At 37.1% G+C, this 14,311-nt stretch overlaps 1 protein-coding gene across 1 annotated transcript in view; it reads right to left on the bottom strand.

Annotated features, from left to right (window-relative positions):
* Window positions 1–14,311, bottom strand: part of ROBO2 (roundabout guidance receptor 2) — a 453,522-nt gene that overhangs the window by 329,727 nt on the left and 109,484 nt on the right. The gene's annotated exons all lie outside the window — the stretch shown is intronic.

Below are 14,311 nucleotides of genomic sequence, written 5' to 3'. Positions count from 1 at the left end.
GCATCTGTTTCTGAATGTAAAACACAGATACAGCATCAAATATATTTATCTATACTGTAGTAATTGAATAAGTTAAGCAATCAATATGGTTAGCCATTGCTTTTTATAGCGTGTATTCATGTAGAATCATGAGCAAACTTCTCCATCATAGTATAACAACAGCCCTACTGTTCTTCCTTCATTTGTGGGAAATCTATCTTACTTATGCCTGGTATTTTATATACCACCATGAAATACTTTTGCATATACCCTAAAGAAATATAGAATAAAATGCATGCTCATCTCTTTCCATGCTCCATGATGAAAAACGTGTCAAGTTTATTTTTTTACCATCTCAGTGCAGCACAAAGAGGGATTGCAAGGCATATGCAAAGAACTGGAAATGTCCAGTAGAGCAATCAAATACATGTATAAAGCCCCTGGCTTCTGTTGATAAGTATCTCAAGCAAGTGAGACATCATCTGATTGTCTGAACATCTGGTTTGCAGTTAGTAGTATACAGGCAAAATAAAATAAAATAGCACTATCAGCTTAGGGACTGTTCTTGGATTTAAGAGCAATGTATGGTGTGTGCTTTCCAAATGTCTTTTCCAGTACTAATGGAACATACATGCTATATGAACAATTACATAGACTAGCCATTTACAACCCCTGATGGTGGTGGGTACTGCTATTTTCTTTGTTCTATTTGTGGAAACAACACACTGCTAAGGAAGTGTGACTGCTTTATTTTTTCTATTTTTATATACTAAAATCTCTTTGCCTGAAGGTTTAACTTCTCAGTGGATTCTTTCTCACTGCAAAGTACATCTTTCCTCTTTCAAACCAAGTAAGTGATGCAATAGCATGCATGTTGCCTCACCTTGACTTTGAGGGCACAGCAAGGAAGCAGGTGTCAGAATTCTTGTCACAATCCTGTCAGGTCCTTTTGCATATAGAAGGGAACTACATTCAAAACTATAGCCCTGGGGAAAGTCAGAAGTGTGTTTACAAATATCATTGCTTTACCTACAGGTTATTAATCCTATCGTTAGAAAAAAGATCAGGTTGTTTGTCTGAAGATTAGACCTCTTCAGCTGGCTTTGCAGATTTCACAGTTCAGTACAAGAGGACATAATATAGATCCATATCTAATCCCTTTCTGCTCTAGTCACAGCCAGAAACAAATGAGATTCATGATGTCTGGATTGGGGGGTGGTTGGGGGGTTTGTTTGCATAGTACATTTTGATAAAATGAAATACCTTAAATAGAGAAAAACTGTTGGATAAAAATTCAGCATATTTTATTTTAAAGAAGTATGTCGCTTTTAGTTCTACATTTCTCTAATTTGGAAGAACTACCTCATTTTCTAGTATTCTCCATCCTGAGAATGGCTTTATACATGAAGGAAACATACATTTCAACATGTCTTCAGCATTTAATAGTGTAAGAAAATACAGGTATGTCTAAAGTATTATTCAACCATGAAACAGAGTGCAAATGTTATATTTAAGAAAACATTAGTAAAAGAAATAGTTCAGAAATTTAAGCTTACATAAGGTAATTCCTTAATGAATGTGTCAGATGACCCTATACAATCATTTTACAAAATCACAAACTACTAACATTTTGTATTTGGAGGAGGGGAAGCTGTTTGGAGTCAAGTAGGGGGTCTGTCTTCTTTCCTGAAGAGGAAAATTAATCTTTAACCTGCTCAGGGACTAAACCATGCTACTATACAGAAATTGGTTCCTATCTCAGGAGGCACTTGCAGGACATGGGAATCAACTGCATGATTTTGGATGGCAGAAGTGTATGTGAGACATGCCTCACCCTGTGTTTCCAAAGTTAACCTGATGTGCTCACACATGCTGGAAAATGTTGTCCTAACTAACACCAGTACTAAAGGCAGATTGCTAGCCTAACCAGCTTCTGTGTTTTGAATGGGCTGGGGCACCATCTTGTTCTTTGACTCAAGCAACAAAAATATCCAGATAAACTATGCTCTCTCTGTTTCTATAGAGTCTTCAAGGATAGGCTGTACATGCACATGGTAGGCATGACATGAGCGGAGCCGCCTGGAGCCAGGGGTGAGACTAGATAGCCCAGGAAGCCCCTTCTGACTCACTCTGTTTCTATGTTTCTAAACTCAGTGCTTATTAGTGGATTCAAGCACCATTAATGTATTTTTTTCAAGTCTATGATGTGCAAAATGTTGAGGGAGGCTTTCCTCACATAAAATTATATGACAGACTTCCCATGGAATGGCAACCTGATCAAGCAGCAGTGAATGTTGCCGCTTTCCCCCTTATGTTTGGATTATTATTAATCACCCTAAGGGGTGTTTCCCTCTCTAAATGTCAGGTGAGCATCAAGAGTCTCAGTCTTGGTCTACAGTTCTGATTACATCAAGATGGCCTGATAAGGTAAAACTGGAAACAGTTAACAAAGTCAACCCCTGCGCACACTCCTTATTTTTTTCTTTTCTTTTATATTTCTTTTAGTTTTTATTGTTTCTTTTTATATTGTGGATAGATGACATCACATTTGTAAAGTTTTTTGATATCTCTACTCTAGAACGAAGAATTACGAATACTGTAAACTAATCTTGGTATGAAAATACTAACTGGGTGAAGTTTCGGGCTTAATTGTGCTTTCTGAATTGAAACGGAGGGCAATGGGGCTTTTTAGACACCTGAAACGTGAGGTTATGATTTTGGTTGTGACCTTATTTTAAGACATTTCTGTTTCTCTGCTTGGAAAGGACTTTGAAAGGGGCACTCTTCTACTTAATTTTGCAGATGTAAATTGCCTGATATTTTTATTCAAGTATCCTGGACATTATAAATCGACCATGGCTAAAGCTCACTGCAGCAGAAGAGATGGTTCTTTCCCCCTTCATTACCATTGGGCCAGGAGATTTTTTGTTGTTATTTTTAATCTAAATTATACATAATTTGCTGTAAGGAACAATTATTTCTCTTTCCTTTTTTTGCATCTCCTTTCCCTGTTTTATTTTTTCTTTCTTTTGACTTCAGTGAAAACTATGTTCAAGTAAGTTAATTGGGATCTAACCTATATATAAAACTTTAAAGTGTCAGACATGCGAAAACAAACATTCATGAACTACAAGTTCCTGAAACCTGAATATTGAAGTTTTGGTCATATTTGCTTAATCTGTTGGTGTGTCATGATGATGGAAATAATGATTGGTTTTCTATAGCAAATTCATGAAGTTTGAAGAGCTGATACATATGTCCAAACACATTAGATATATACAGTGCTTTTTTTGTAAGAAAAAAGGTGCCGGAACTTATGAAATTATTTACCTTTCGCACGTAGTCAATCACTGTACACACACCCGCACACGTCAGTTGTGCAACGAAACATAACGGTCGCCACCTGAGGAAAGCACTCAGTGTGCGACCACACGACCAATCATAAGCTGAGCGGTGCCATCACAACCAGTGCAGACTAAGTACGCATGCATCGGACTCGACACACAAGCAGCCTGCATGCACCATTTCAAAGATTTTACCGCTGACCTGCTATGTTTGACAGGGCGATTCAAATCCACAAGGACCAAACATCAAATTTTCAACAGTTACTTTTAAAACTTGGAAAATCTGTTGAAAAAAGGTGCTGGAACTCTGTTCCGGTGTGTTCTATGACAAAAAAAGCACTGGATACACAAAGTGGAAAACAAATTCATGTGCCTGTTGTAGGATTCTCCTTCATTCTTTTAAATGATTCCTGCAGGTAGCACATGTGTAAATGTAGCAAATGTGCACTCCATTCTGTGCATGTGATTCAACTCATAAACTTCTTAGATTGAAGATAATAATCACAAATGAACTTCCAAAAAATACTAATCAATCAGCATGCTGGGTTTCAACCAGCAAATCTTCATTTAAAAATTTAAAGTGGTTTGCTAATTACAGATATTTAAGAAATTTGTAAAGGGAACTATTATGAACTTTACAATTAATGTGCTCTTTCCAGAGACCCAGATAAAGTTTACAGTAATAAGAATACCTCAAAAGTAATTATTTAACCAATCATAATCAACAGGCTCATAGTTACATTCATTATTTGGGGTAAAGAGTAGTTTTGTTTTGTTCTGTCCTGTTCTAAGACAAGAAAGAAGACATCATGTGCAGCAAATGTCGGTCACTAAGGATTTTAGAAAAAAAATGGCAAACTTACTGAACAGGTCACTTCATTTTGCGGTGCAGAATAGTTATTGTTATTTCCTTCTCTCTGATCCCTACCCACCTTTTTTCAGACACTCTGATAACCCCTTTACTTGTGTTACAGCATTCCTTATGAGAAGCTCCCCTAAAGGAAATCATAATGAACAATAATTGCATTGTGAGTTGTTGGGACTTTATTTTAGCACATGGCCTAAAGGCATGTCACATTTGCCTTTGATCTTTTCTGATCTCACAGTCTGTGCAGGATCATGCCTCATCAGTACACAGGCAGAAGATCTCCCAGGGAAAAAGAAGCATGTAGAAAAGTAAGTCCTGACTGCCACACTTAAGCAATGAATTGGCCAGTATCTTGATACTGAAAGGCATGAAGATCAGTTGGTTTCTCTGAGTTCTTATAAACTAATCTGTTTATGTTCATTAATGTCACCTTACATGTTTTTCCCTTCACACTGCATCTCATAATCTTCCTGTCTAGACCAAACAGCAGTACCTTTAATTATATTTTTCTATTAATATTGACTATATTTAGTGTTTTATTTCAAGCCAGTGTTCTGAAATAATTGCTGGTTTTAACTATGTAAGTAGGCAGGCTTTGATCCTAAACACATTTATAATATTCTGAATATATGTGGCTGAAGATCACACACCAAAAATGAATGTAATGATTTTTTCTTTAATTCTTGAAACATAAACATAGTCATTTTGAACATTATGTAAGGCAGGACAGAAAGAGGAAGTGCAAAGAAGATATCTTTCCTATTCTTTGTTGCATAATATGGAGAGAATACAATAAAACACCAAATTCTAGATGATTTCAGTGGAATTTGCTACCAGTTATAACGTATTTCCCCCAAAATAAGCCCTAGCATGATTTTTCAGGATGCTCATAAAATAGGCCCAACCCCAAAAATAAGCCCCAGTTAAGATTGTCAGCCAGGCGGACATATTTAGTACATCCTTTGCAACACACGATACATGTATTAAATTATAAAATAATATTAACATGGAATTAAATATAAATGATTGGCATTAATACTTAAAATAAATGTTAATATAAATTATAATTATTTGTAAATACTCAAGCTGGCACCTTTGGACAAGAGGTAAATGCCTATGCAAACAGATGAACTCGAGACTTATTGCTGAATGACCAATCAGAGTACAGACACAACACACAAATAATGTGCACACTTGACAATGAACAGACGTGTTTCCTAATTCATCATGTGTTGTAACGGAGTACTTAATGCACTCCTGTGTTGCCACTCCTGTCTCATAAGTCTTCAATTAACACTTGATTTAATGGTAGTTTTTAAAGGGAAAAATATTTTGACCCCAGACAAGATGAATGCAAAAAGAAAGAGCTCTTCTGTTGAGTGCAAGAAAGAAATTGTGGAGGACTCTTGGGGCAAGAATCTTATGGCTTTCATAATGAAAAATAAGACATCACCTGAAGATAAGCCCTAATGCGTCTTTTGGAGCAAAAATTAAATTAAATAAGACCCGGTCTTATTTTCAGGGAAACACGGTATATATTATACTGTCAGATGATTTCTTGCAAAAGTTCCATGTGTATTGGCTGCACTTCTGTAATTTGTAACAAAAAGTGTAATCAATGTCCCCTTGGCACTACGAAGCTAGGGCATACAGAACAGCAGTCTTCTGCCCCTTCCAGTTATTCTGTAGGTTATACTTTTTAAAAAGTTTAAACATAAAAGGTGGGGGGTGGACTGAAAAGCAGCATATCTCTGTCTTTTTCCACCCTACTTTGTCCTTCGCTCTGCCCAAAATGCAACATCCTATTGCATTCTTCAGAAAAGTAAACAGGCATCTGGCTGCAGGATGAAGCTTGGCTGCTTTTCTATCAAAACCAGAAGTGGGGAATGGGTTCATCAGAGGGAATGGGTTCATCATCATTGACCCTGCAACCAGGAAAACAATCTGTTTCTTGTGGGGCGGGGCAGGGGCTAAGTGAGGTTAGGAAATCGAGCAAGGAAAACAAGAAGATAGCTGTGAAAACTAATGGAGAGGAGAATGAAGACTGGTAAAACCAAGGGGGGACAGTTGGGGACCAGCTTTGGGAACAGTGTAGAGAGAGAGAGAGGTGTGTGTTTGTATGATGGATGGCATGTGTGGTTTGTGTGTGCATGTCAAACACAGAAAGAGTTCATGGGTGATCCACGGTGAAAGAAAGCAGTGTGCTTGTTTTGTTTTGGTGAATGAAGGCTTTATGTATTGTGGGGTGGGGAGGGCTATTTGTGGAAAATAATTTGAGGATAACCTTCCTATTTGGGGTAATTTAATTTGGGAGGAATAATACCAAAGAATTTTCTTATAAATGGGCTTACTTCCTATGAAATGGATATGTTGTTTTCCCAGTAAATTTTCTGATTGTCCTTACCTTATGGCAATGATCTGTCATTCTCCCCTGACAGAAGTTTTGTCATGGTGCTTGAAATGCTTTCTCAAAAATACTAATGAGTCCATAGGCCCAAGAGAGTTGAAATCCTTCCTTTAAGTCTACTTGTTTCAGAATCAGTCATTTAAACTCCCTTCTCTTGCACACGCAGCAGACTAAGCTGTGAAAATACACAGAACTCTCCACTTTCATATCAGGTACTGGCAGAATCACAGTGATGTATTTTGTTTCTTCACTGAATGGCAGCTTCAGATCACAATGTAATGCACTGTTATGCACACTTAAATGTCATTGAATTCAAAAAGAATAAAGCACATTGGCAGGTGGCTCTAAATATTCATAACTAACCGCATGCTATGTACTGGTTTACTATGATTGCTCACAAGCACATTTATATAGTTCTACTCATTTAATGCTAACTTAATATTCCTATTCCTATTTAAATATATATATATATAACACAAGCATATGGTTTGAACAATAAGAGCAACTTAAAGATAAAAACAAAACAAAATGCACCACAAAAGGAAAATGTTTATCTGCAAAATGTGAATAGCCTGCCAGAAAAAAAAAAATGTACCAATTACTGGTCACAACCACTGCAGGCAACAGGGAGCTCTGGGACTAATCATTCTGTTCCAGAAGATAAGTGGCCTATTGCTAGGTAAAAAGCCTTAACTCATCTACAGCCAGGTAATGGTGTTCTTTACAGGCTGACAGGAAACAACTGTAACCTATTTAGCACCAATTTCATTTTTCGCAGCTGAACTTTAAAGATACATCATTTTAAAGAAGATAAAAATAACAAAACCTGCCTTACCAATTCTTAGTAAACAGTTAGATGGCCAGATCTGTCAGTCTTAGTCTTCCTGACATTGTTGGCTTTTGAGCTTCATTCTAGCCCACTTCTGCACAGACTTGTGTTTTAAAAAAACGAACATCCCTATCAAACTTCATTGATACATTTAATTGTGTGTGCATGTGCACATTTTAAAAGGGAAATATTTTGAATACCCAAACTATTTGACTGAAGTGTGTACTCATTTTGAGAATGTATGAGTTTTTCTTTATGAACTGTTCAAATGTACAAATATTGTTGAACACTGGTTTTTTTGGTGGTGGGAGGGGGAACTTGTTGCAAACCTTAAGAAATACAGATTTATGACTGTTTAAGAACAAGGTGTTCTCTGTCAACACATCTCACCCTTGGAATTCCCTTTCAAGGAAGATACAATTGGCACGTGTATTACCTTGCTTTTGGTGCCAAGTTAAGACTTTTTTTATTTAGTATCTGTTTTTTAGATTATGATTATTGGTCTTGCTGCTGGTTTTTTGTTTTATTGTTTACATTGTGTTTAGCTTCTTGTTTTATACTGTATTTTTACTCTATTATGTTTCATGGTTCAGTCATTGTTCTCATGTATTTTTATTTATTTTATTTTTATTTTTGATTTATAGCCTGCCTTTTCCCTCAAAGGGCTCAAGACAGCTTACATCATTCTCTTCCTCCATCTTATCCCCATTTTTATCTATATTTCTATTTTTATCTGTATTGTTACCTGTTGGAGCACTCCAAAACACCTCCAAACTAGTTCGTCAGAGGGAGGCCACATAGTAAAAACAACACAGCCATATTGAATTTCCTGTTTCAGAAGGGAAGGAGGATAAGAACAAAATGAACTTTGTGTAACCTGCAGCCAACAAGCTAGCCTGATCTTGAATACAGTAATCAAAGGGACCGTGGAAACTGGTTATAGCTGCCATAAAAGTTGCAAATGTGCAGGGAGTAATAACATGGCAAACCTGTGTGAACCTTGAGCAGATAAAAAATAGACATGGGAAATATCCAGTCCTTGACAGAAGAAAGGATACTTTGAAGCTGACAGCAGGAGTGGGAGGTGCATGCATTGATGTATTAGATGTGTATTAGGTGACCTGATTGCTTCCAAAGGGTACAAAACACATGTTTTTCTTTTGTTTTGTTTGTTCAGTTGCAAAGTCATGCCTGACTCCTCATGACCCCATGAAACATATATACTGGTGTGCAACTTTTGAAACCCTGATTTAGGAAAGCTTAAACTCCCTCTGTCTGCTTTTATTCCAAAGTGCACTAGAATAATTTGTTTTTGGCTCTAAGTCTCTTCTCAGGCACCTTTTGACTCAAAAGGGCTCTTGCTCTTGTTGTTGCCCGCCTGGGTCCGGTAAAAGTTTTACTGCTTATGACTGCACTGTGAGCCACCCAGAGAGCCTTCTGGCTATAGGGTGGAATACAAATGAAATAAATAAATAAAACATAAGAAAAGCCATGCTGAATCAGGCCAAAGGTCTATCTAGTCCAGCACTCTGTACATATCATGGCAAAACAGCTGCCCACAGGATTCCTCAAACAGAATGAGTGCAAGACATCCTACTGCCAAGGTACACAGCAATTGGTGAATGCAAGCACAGCACCCCTAATAAAGAAGGTAACACATAGTGTAACTCATTTTTATATCAATATTAAAGCAATGAAGTCCCAGACCAGAACGGAATTTCAGGCCAAGGACTCTGCTGGGTAACTTTGGATTCAGGAAGAAGGATCTATCTTGGGCTAGCAAGTGTGAGAAGAATGAATACTCGAATTCTTGCAGAGGAAAGGTCAGACATTTCTCCTTGAAAATGACTAGGCAAAAGACAAAAGAACCCTGCAAGAAGTATGGCCCATTCACCTGAGACACTAGAAGTCATCTCAATTACTTCAATAGCACCTAACAACACAGATAAAGAGCTCACCATCTTATCCAGTAGTTCAGGTTATCAAGAAGCAATCAAGCAACTTCCAACAATTAGCAAAAGTGTGGGAAACTCATCTTTTGCATAGACACACAAACAGGAGAAATACAGTCTAAAAATCAGACACTAAGGGAAGCAAACACACTCTGAACATAGCAGGAAGAAAGAGGCAAGCTCTGAACACAGTGCTCCACACTCCCACAGCCTGTGAATGCCTTGTGCTCCCTGCCAACACAAAATACTGATGTCAAGAGTCAATCCTACCGTTCTCTCTCTCTCCTTCCCTTCTCCCCGTTAGAGATGGGATGGACAAATTTCTGATATAGGTTGTACAACATTACAAAGTAAATCACAGTTATGTCTGTAGATTCATATGCAGACATATTGGGCAAATTATTAGCTTGCCTCATCAGTATTTCAGGAATAAATTGGGAAAGCTCATACCCTTACTGGTATCCCTTAACTCCAGCACAACCCATATGTTCCTTCCTGTTTATCTCTTCTCATTTTGACCTTTGATACCACTATAAACATGTGTTCATTTCCAAATGAACTGCCTAAAAACTGTCTCTCACTGAAATGTTTACAGCCATTGCCATATGCCCAGTACTGGCTTAGCAGAAAAACGTAACACTTCTGGTGCTGAGTATTTGCACGATGCTGCATTGCCCTCATCATACGATGCTTGTTAGTAAATGTACATTTAAACCTAAGCAGCAGCCCTAAGCATAAGACAGAAACATTTGTGGCTCATTTCCAAGCAGCAAATTAGACAGTAATCAGCAGGGTTATACCAAACAAGGCTTGATACTTTTATCGACTGCCTCACCATTTCATGCACAACCTAGTGTTCAGTCAATAGTTGTCATTGGAGGGCAGCCACTTACTCACTACTTCTGTCAGTATTCCTTATCTAATTACAGATGGGCTCCAGGTGAAGAAACTTCATCCTATTAACACAGTCTATTTCAACTGCAACACAGAGATAAATCTATCCATATTACTGCTGTTCCAAACATTCTTATTGTTTCTCTCACTAAACTTCCATTTAGTGGATTGGTAATATAGGTTGTACAGCATCATAAAGTAAATCATGTATGTGTGCATCTTTAGACTTTTTAGAAAATCTGATTGCTTGTTACATCATTCTGGAAGAAAATGGAAATATACCCCACCACTGCAGAAAATTCTGAGACAGGGAAGAAAAACAAAAGTAATATTAGTCACTATGGCTTAAAACAAATCCCGTCCAAAAAAAAAAAAAAGTGCTCCAAGATTAATTACAAATTTGAATGTTTATACAAAGGTTCTCAGTTTGAAAACTAAGAGTCATATTTACTGGGAAGTAAGTATATAATAAGCTTTACTTTACAAGGTTGCTATCTCTCATAACAACAAGGAACCATCTTCTCAGGAATGGGTGCATGTCAGAGTTTTTATGCTATCAGATACCTCTGACAGCATCTACAGGTTCTGCAATGCATGGTACAGCATCCATAGCTGTCAGTTTCTGCAGTACTTTGCAGAGTAATCTGTTCCACAATTTTTGTTGTTTGGCAGTTCATCCTACTATTTAGCTGATATTGGTTTCCCTGTAATTTCTACCCATTGGTTCTAGTGCTGTCCTCTAGAATAAGGTCTGCTCCATCCTCCGTATGAAAACGCTTCAAATATTTGAAGCCTACTGTCATGTCTCCATTTACAAAAGCTAAAAAGGTCTGACAAGGACAGAGCATTTTGAAGGACATCGATTCATAGGATTGCTGTAAGTTTGAGATGACATGACAGCATAGAACAACAACTAATCATGTGTTAAGGCTAAACTGATCCAGAAATTTCAAAACTCTCTCATAGGACTTGTTTTCCAGGTTCCTCAGCAAACTGGTTGTTCTTTTCTGGACATCTTCCAAATTATCAATGTCCTTTTTAAAAGTGGATGGCCAGTACCATTCATGGTACTTCAAACAACCCTGATGGCTTAGGGATTTTTCTTTAAGATTTTTTATTATTATTTTGCTTCTGAGTTGCCCCAAGCCTGCTGAAAAGGCTTACAATAGATGATCTATGCAAATTAACAACACTTTGCACCCTATTTTTATGAATGATTTCTTGGGAATATGGTTACTAGATGTTTCCAGTACACGTTGAATCTAAAGAGAGAATATATAGAAGGCCTATATCAGAAATTGCCCTATATTAAAAGCTGTGATATCGACATTGCTAAATGAGTTTAAAAGATAGGGAAGGTGATATAAATATGCATACTTCAGATGAATGTAATCTCTTGTATCTGAAAGAACAATGCTTAACTTCTAATCCATCAACTATTTATTCAAAATCTATGACATTACCCCAATTCTTTCCATGGATACTCTGTTGGACAAGCAACATTACATGGAAATCATCTCTGAAAACATCAAGGCCACTGGAGAGGTTTATGAAGCCTGTATTTCAGAATCATTGAGATGAAAGCACTTATCTGAACTTTATTTTCGTGGCTGAAATTAGGTCTTAAGTGTCAGGATCTGCAAAGCAATGCATATAGCCCTGGTGGCCTAACAGAGAAGACAGCCTGGTTTACCATATAAGTATTGCAGGATTGGGATCAGATATATAGGTGCTTGCAGGATTCAGTCCAATCATTCAGACCAGCCGGGAGCCACCAGAATCTCTATTGAATGTTTTCAGTGCTCCTTATCTTTTCTATAGTAGTATGAGTCTTTATAATGACTGTAGCAATTTTCTGTACTGTCTTTACTTGTGTTTTGACTCTTACCTCTTCCTGACTTAGCTTTTGCTTCTGATTCTGCTATGTCTTTGCTAGTATCTGACTGTTATCTGCTCCTTTGTTGGACTTCACCTCAGGAGCTGCCTTGGTTTTGTTGGTTACTGTTTTAGCCTTTTCTGCTGGCTTAACTATATCCTGCTCAGGATTTGATTCTTCCCTGAATAAGTCACATTTTTCTTTACACTTCTCTTAACCCTGTTTATGATGTTCCAATTGAGGATACTTACATTGCTTATGTTCCAAACATTGGTATATTGGCATGTGTGTTTGTGTGCTATCTTATAATTTATTTATTGTTACATGCTCTAAATAAAAAAGTTAAGCAGGTTAAAAGCTTGATATTATGAAGCCTAGAAAATGACACACTTTAAACAAGAGCTGCCTGTGTGTGCCTTGAACCAGTATCCTAATTAGTTTGGAAAAACCTGTAGCAATTTGTTGAATAGTAATTTCAGATTCATTAGGCCTTGTTATTCCAGTTAATTGCCTTAAGGTTTCATGGAACATTTGGCAAATTCAGAACTAACACAAGAAGAATGTTTGTTTTGATCAGTTTGAAGCTGCAAAAGCCAGTGTCCTCCCTCAAGGGTAGACATCTCTTCTTCAAATATTCTAGAGAAACTGTTGGAAACAAACTAGAAATAGAGACCAATTTATTGTTTTCATAATAGATTAGTCATACTCTAGAGCAACCCTACAAAAATGTTTATAGACTTTGCTGATCAGAATATATTTTAACACGAATGATTTATCTAGTATTCAAGATTCAGAACATGCTTGACTAAAGAAAGGCATATTATTTGAGGAAAGACATTTGGGTTTTTTTTAACACTGTTGTTTTGTGAGTAGTTTTTTAAGGTTTGGGGTTCTTGATATGGGAACCTAAATTTGGATCTGAGTCACAGAAAACCTACAGAACTGCTTACCTCCCCACATGAAAATACTCAAAGCTGCTGTATGAATTAAACATTCAAACTAATATTCTATGATATTTCATTAGACACATCCTACTTTTTACAAATGCAGAACATACCTGTTTACAGTAATAGATTGCTAGACATGAGGATTGATCTGGAGATTAATATTAATTCATTTCAACTGATTTTACTTTTAAACATAAGACAAAAGCTTCAAAGTTTAGTATTGTAATGTTACATTAAGAAATAACAGCATAGCCAGCAGTTTGCCTGTGGCACCAAAAGCGGCATAGTAACTGTGTGCTGTAGGCAATACATTCTACTTATTTACATCAGCAAACATTGATAAACACTGTACAATTTCTTACTCCTACGAGATGCTAATCTATTTTCCTCTACTCTTAAGCCTTTGTCAGGATACATCTGACAAGTAATGGATAGACCATTGCATGCATAGAATTTTTATTTGAAGGAAGCTTGAAATTATGCTCTAGCTCAGGGATGGGCTATTTTTGCCCCTTGACCACTCATAGCCTACATGTCTTGACATCTGCATTTCCTCAGAGTACTTTTCCCTAAAAAAGCTGATGAGACCAGCACCCCTACATCATCTTTAGATTTCAGCTCCAGAACAACTACCACACTGTTGTCTCCTCTACATTGCCACAGCTGAAGTATTCAAGTAAAGCAAGATTCCTTTCAGGAAGGACCTCTAATCCAATGCAACATAAGGTAATCCAAAACTCTTACCAAGGTTCTTTGAGTCAATTAGTTGTTGCAGCAACATATATACAGATCTTATCTGGCTTCCTTTCACAACTGGAGCTCTTCATGGTGCTACCTACTTCATAATTTTGCTTATTACTGACCTGGCCTCATACTTGTCTGAGTATGTATCTGGAATATTCCCTCACAGGAGTTTGTCACTTATGTAAAACCTAAGCTTGAATTTCTCTGTCCATGTTTCTTGACCATTCTTTCATTCCTTTAGTAGGTCTCTAACTAGGCTAGATGTTTGTTTGTTCATGTGTTTGTAGACCCTGCAGAACAAGTGTTAAGAATGAGCACAAAAGCATATAAATGTACAGTGATCTCAAGTATCTTATAACAAAAATGTTTACGTTGTTGGACTTTCAAGAACTAAAGCATGTCATCCAGAGTTTGAGAAAAACAGTGTTAAAGTCTTGTCTATTTCTTGCGACTTGATCCTATGCACAGCTC

The sequence above is a fragment of the Varanus komodoensis genome, unplaced genomic scaffold, assembly GCF_004798865.1.
Source record: "Varanus komodoensis strain SLA01 unplaced genomic scaffold, ASM479886v1 scaffold4, whole genome shotgun sequence".
Taxonomy (NCBI): domain Eukaryota; kingdom Metazoa; phylum Chordata; class Lepidosauria; order Squamata; family Varanidae; genus Varanus; species Varanus komodoensis.
This window is presented reverse-complemented; position numbering and strand designations above follow the sequence as displayed.